Source organism: Rhododendron vialii, chromosome 2a, assembly GCF_030253575.1.
Source record: "Rhododendron vialii isolate Sample 1 chromosome 2a, ASM3025357v1".
NCBI classification, from domain to species: domain Eukaryota; kingdom Viridiplantae; phylum Streptophyta; class Magnoliopsida; order Ericales; family Ericaceae; genus Rhododendron; species Rhododendron vialii.
This window is the reverse complement of record NC_080558.1, coordinates 17,088,835-17,093,653: the sequence shown is the minus strand read 5'-3', so window position 1 is coordinate 17,093,653 and position 4,819 is coordinate 17,088,835. Positions and strand designations below refer to the sequence as shown.

Here is a 4,819-nt window from a genome sequence, read left to right as displayed (position 1 = left end):
TGATTAACCTTGGGGTTTTTCTCTCTAAACTTGAGGTAGGGAATTTCTTGCACATGTTATGTGTAAATATGATGTTTATGTTGATAGATCATACGTATTATGGTATTATAGTTGTTGATTCCTGATTCTGGCAAGTCTCGGCTGTTCTCTGCATCATAATAGGGTTCAAAATTGTTGTTGACGAGGTTATTAATTTTTCTGCATTCGCTAGAAATCGGTCGAACAGTGAGAATATCTCTGAAACGTCCGGGTTCCAACCGGTAGAACACTCTCTCTACCGGTAGAACATTTTTTTTTTCCTGCTGGTATAACCTCAGTATTTTTCTAGCAATGAATTTTGGTGGCTTCTCTGGATTTATTTTGTACTGGTAGGACTCCTCTCCTACCGGTAGAGCTTTTTGGATTTCTTAAAAAAAAGAGAAGGCATATAGTTAAATTGTACTGCTCAGGATTTTCAAATAGCCGTACGGCAATTTCCGTTCCGCCGTATGACATACTCCCTCCGTTCCTTTCTAAGTGTCCTGCTTCGTAACTCCAACTTATTAAAAAGACATCATCATTACACCTTTCACATCAACTTTTTCCTTCACTTTTCCTATTTACTCATCATCATTACACTTTTATTCACTAACTTTTCAAAATAAAATTTATTTTTAGGGACAAAATAGACAATACACCAATTTTTACTCCCCTAACTTTACAAAATGGACACTTATTAAAGGACAGTCCAAAATGGAATACTGGACACAAAAAAGGGACGGAGGGAGTAATATATTATTATCGTACAGCCGTACGGCATTTTCGTTCCGCCGTACGGCATATTAATTAATCGTGCGACATATTGTTTAATCGTAGGGCATATTATTTAATCACACGGCTTTTCAATATGCCACACGGCCTTTCGAGCCTTTTTGGCACAAATTGGTTTATTCTGCTTCCATTATTATTATTTGAACCTCGTTCGCTTCCAGTACTTCAGTAACTCAGCCTAAAATAGTTAATTGAGTCACTAAGATTCTTTGATCACTTGACTGTTCGCATTCCAATGATTCACTGAACGTTTCCATTCATTGAACAATTGTTAAGCATCATCTTAGTGTAATACCCGTTCCGGATATTTAGGCTCCGTTCCGGAAACCTTCTTAAACAATAAGTACTTATTTTGCCACTTCTGATTCAAAAAATAAGAAGGGTCATTCCACAAAATCCAAATAAAAAGTTCCTTTCACATTTTTAAACTCAAAAATAATGTAAATAAAAAAAAAATTCAATTTTTTTGCACCATATTAAAGATTTCAATGAGATCTATCAAACAAGATCTATAGTGATAGGAAAATTATTTGCGTAAACACATGATTTTTGAGCTTAAAGTTGCTTTATACAAAAAATAAGACTGTTGCTATAATAATGGGCGCCGGGGGAGGGAAATCGTACCGGCGGCCGTGCCGTGCCGTCTCCGGCCACCGGACGGCCGATCCAAGACGTCCAAAATTTCTATAAAAAAAAACCGAGGGGGCCCGCGTGGGAATCAACGGCATCCGAGGTATGTATGGTGCTTGATCCGAGCACCCCTTTTCCATGTATATATTATTATCATATATACACGGAAAAGGGGTGCTTGGATCAAGCACCCTATACACCTCGGATGCCATTGATTCCCGCGCTAGCCCCCTCGGTTTTTTTTTATAGAATTTTTGGACGGCTTGGATCGGCCGTCCGGTGGCCGGAGACGGCCCGGCACGGCCGCCGGTATGATTTCCCTCCTGGCTCCCATTGGTACCTATATAAATTCTTCCAAAATAAGTAGAACCCTTCTTATTTTCCGGAACAACCCTTCTTATTCAACAAAAAATAAGTTCTTAACTTGTTTCTGGAACCCAACCTTAGTATCTTAAACTCATATTTTAATTGAATTATGTGTTTATGGGGTTAACTCATATTTGGTGCATATTTAACTAAACGCTATGGGTCGGAGCATAAGTTAAGAAGTGGTTACGCTTGCATATGATAAATCCCCTTGTGCCTTATATAGCAAAATATCCTGGTGATATTTATCTTTTCCCATTCCTATCTTGTTTCTTTCTGCGGCGGAGAGAGCGAGAGAGAGAGAGAGAGAGAGAGAGAGAGAGAGAGAGAGAGAGAGAGGATTTGAAGCCGTTTATCTTGAATTAAGGTTTGATCTTGTTAATTCTTGCTTCCTTGTTCTTGATTTCATACTTCTCTAGCTTCAATTCATGTCTTAGCTTGGTGTACGCATGTTGGTTTGGGTGTGTTTTGAGTTGTTGAGATGGGTTTTTGGGTGAATTTCGTGGGTGTTTTGGCTGCTGTCCAAACCTAGAAAATCTGCAGAACAAGGTCTCGGTTTTGGGGGATTTTCGCCTTCTTAAACTCAAAATTGAGTCTTGGTTCTTTCTTATGAAATAAAGTAGACTTGAGGCTTGTTCTTTGGCCGCTGGAATCACTTAAAATCGTTAAGAATTCAATTTATAGTGATTTTTAGAAAACTGTTCTGCAATCTGGAAATCTAGGCAGCTTACAGAGCTGCGTCTTTCACCATTTTTTTTTTAGTTAAACGACCCTCCTGGGTATGGGTCCTTATGAGTCTGAAGGATTGATAAGTTGGTGACGTTTTGGCGTTAAAATTACTAAAAATTATTGAGTATTCGATTTTTAATGAATTTTTGAACACGGACTGTTTTGCTGGAAATTGTGCTTCACAGCACAAGATTTTTGAGTTTGGAGGTGATTTTGACTAGGTTCGTTTGTTGTGGAAAATCAGGGAAAAATCAGGGATGAACTTTGATGAGTGATAATGGTGTGTACCAAATTTGGGATTTATTAGATGCATATTCTGATTTTCACGGATTTTACAAGTTTGTGTGTGTCTGCTAAGTTTTGTATGTGCTGCATTGACATGTTTTGGAAAAATGGTCATAACTCTTAGCTCGGGTATCGGATTTGCGCACGAGTTTTTGATTCTGAAACTAGACTCGTATGCCTTTCGGAATATGTAGGGGTTGTGGTTTAGTTTGTACTAGGTTAAATCAGTTTTTGATTTGAAGTTGATAGACGTGCAGAATTTACAATTTTGGGCAGTTGTGTGTGTAACTTCGGACGAGCATAACTTTGTCTTTCGAACTCTATGTTAGGCAAATTTTATATCAAAATTCATGTATTGGAGGTGTACTTTCTAATGGTGGTAGTTTCATGATCTGATTTTAAACCTAGAAGAAGTTATAGGCAGGATATGACAGGCTGGTCGTAGATTTCAAACCAAATGTAGGGGTTATGTGGTGTTTGGGTGCTGCGCTTGTTTAGGGACACTTCTAAACCTTTGAGTTGGACATACTTGTATGTATTAAACATTGTTAATCTATTGTTGGTGTTATAGATTATTTTCAGGAGTTGGTTGTAACGTTTAAGCGTTCAATAAACTGATATTATTAACTTGTGGTTAGGTAACAAACCAACCAAATAGGAGGTGCCGAAATCGTAAGTTTGGCGTATCTCGGTTGATGCAAAGGTGAGTGTCTAATATGGTTCTTCCCAATAAAATGTTGCTGTGGCGGTGAGTGTATATCTTGCTAATCGTAGTAAGCTTGCGATATGATTATCTTTAATGAGATATTGTTGTAATGGTGAGTGTATATTATGCTATTGTTGTTTAGCTTTTAATATGTTGGGAATGTTTACGTGTGAGGCACACCATGTCGTAAGCTATATCGCTTATTTAACAATAGTTGGGAGTATGGAGTGTGGGACACTAGATTCGGTTGTGATATGTGAGTGTTTGATGCAGAGATGTTCTATATTGAGATTGTCTTTTAGTCGTTGGATATTACTGTTGTGTTGTATTTGGAGGATGTGGCCGGTGGTTATATCTATTATATCCATTTGAGTATTTTAATTATGTTGAGAATTTATATTCTTGTTGATATTCATTCATATTCATTCGGCTGTTGCTAAATTTTGTTAAGCATTTTTATATCTCACACACCTTGGCTTTCCTTTTTGGTCTGTCAGGTAGCAGGTTTCGTAGAGTGGGTCTACTACTGGTCATCGTGTTGAGAAGTGTTTGGGCTAGCGTTGGATGATGTGGATGTGCAAGTTGGTTGTAGGTAGTAAACTAAGAAGTTGATTTATGTAAATTATAAATAAGTCTTTGGTGGATGTGTTGAAATGTAGAATTTTTTTTTAAAGTATTGTAAAACTATATTGTTGTTTAGTTGTGCGAGGTCGTGGTTGGTTGGTCGATACGTCAACTCATTTTTATGTTAAGGTAATAAGTCTTCCGCTGGGTGTTTATTCTGATAGGATGTGAGGTGTGGTTTGATTTTATGTGTGGTATGCCACGTGGTTGCGCCGACTCGAGCCCACTTTGGGTGCCGTTTGCGGGGCGGAGCGTGACATTTAGTTTTGTTGTAAATGGAAAACGTACCGTAAAATTGGTTAGGAGTACCGTAGACTATATGGGGCGTCGTAGTGAGTATTACGGGTATATGTGAGCATGTCTGGCAGGATCTCGTCCTCTTGATTCGTTGAACTATTTGTTTCCAATGGTATTCGTCATTTGAGGTTTTTTTTTTCTTTTTTTTTTCTTTTTTTTTAAGGGAGGGCAAGAGGGTAATTTCACCTATCAAACTCACCTAGGCAATTGCTTGTCATTTGAGGTTTGAGTGTCGATAATAGTGGGTGGAAAGTTGTAGAGCTACTTACGGGTTCAAACATCGTGTAGGACATGGTGATATACTATGAAAAAAACATGAGTGTATTTATTTATTAGTTGGTGTTATAATATGATTGATTGATTGGAATGGTT

General features: G+C 37.9%; 1 long non-coding RNA gene across 1 annotated transcript; it reads left to right on the top strand.

Moving 5' to 3' along the window:
• The first annotated feature begins 2,053 nt into the window (after positions 1–2,053).
• On the top strand, positions 2,054–4,311 carry LOC131311168 (uncharacterized). The gene is made up of 3 exons (XR_009195425.1): positions 2,054–2,173; positions 3,459–3,523; positions 4,024–4,311. It is a non-coding gene; the product is annotated as an uncharacterized LOC131311168 (long non-coding RNA).
• Positions 4,312–4,819: the final 508 nt, after the last annotated feature.